Here is a 384-nt window from a genome sequence, read left to right as displayed (position 1 = left end):
ATTTCGTGGATTGAGACAAGTGGGGGGTGATATATTTTTTAGATCTAAAATTTAAAAATTTTCAATTCAGAAATAAATGTAATTTATCCACTCAAAAGAGTACATTTCAGTATAGTATTGAAGATAATTGTATATCAAGCAAGAGGGAAGGGATTCAAATGTAAAGTGTTTCTAAAATGAGTATCATGAAAAATATTGAAATATGTTAATCATCATCATCAAATGACAGAAAGTTCTCATCATCAGAGTTAGCTACTTGTTCAGACCAAATACTTATTTCATAAGCTACCTTCCCTGTACCCCTCTTTTAATTGGGTATGCAACAGAATCATTAGGGTATCTTGAATAGACATTTTTGCTGCTTTGCCATGGTGATAGTAGGCA

Source organism: Penaeus monodon, chromosome 21 (genome assembly GCF_015228065.2).
Source record: "Penaeus monodon isolate SGIC_2016 chromosome 21, NSTDA_Pmon_1, whole genome shotgun sequence".
Taxonomy (NCBI): Eukaryota; Metazoa; Arthropoda; class Malacostraca; order Decapoda; family Penaeidae; genus Penaeus; species Penaeus monodon.
This window is presented reverse-complemented; position numbering follows the sequence as displayed.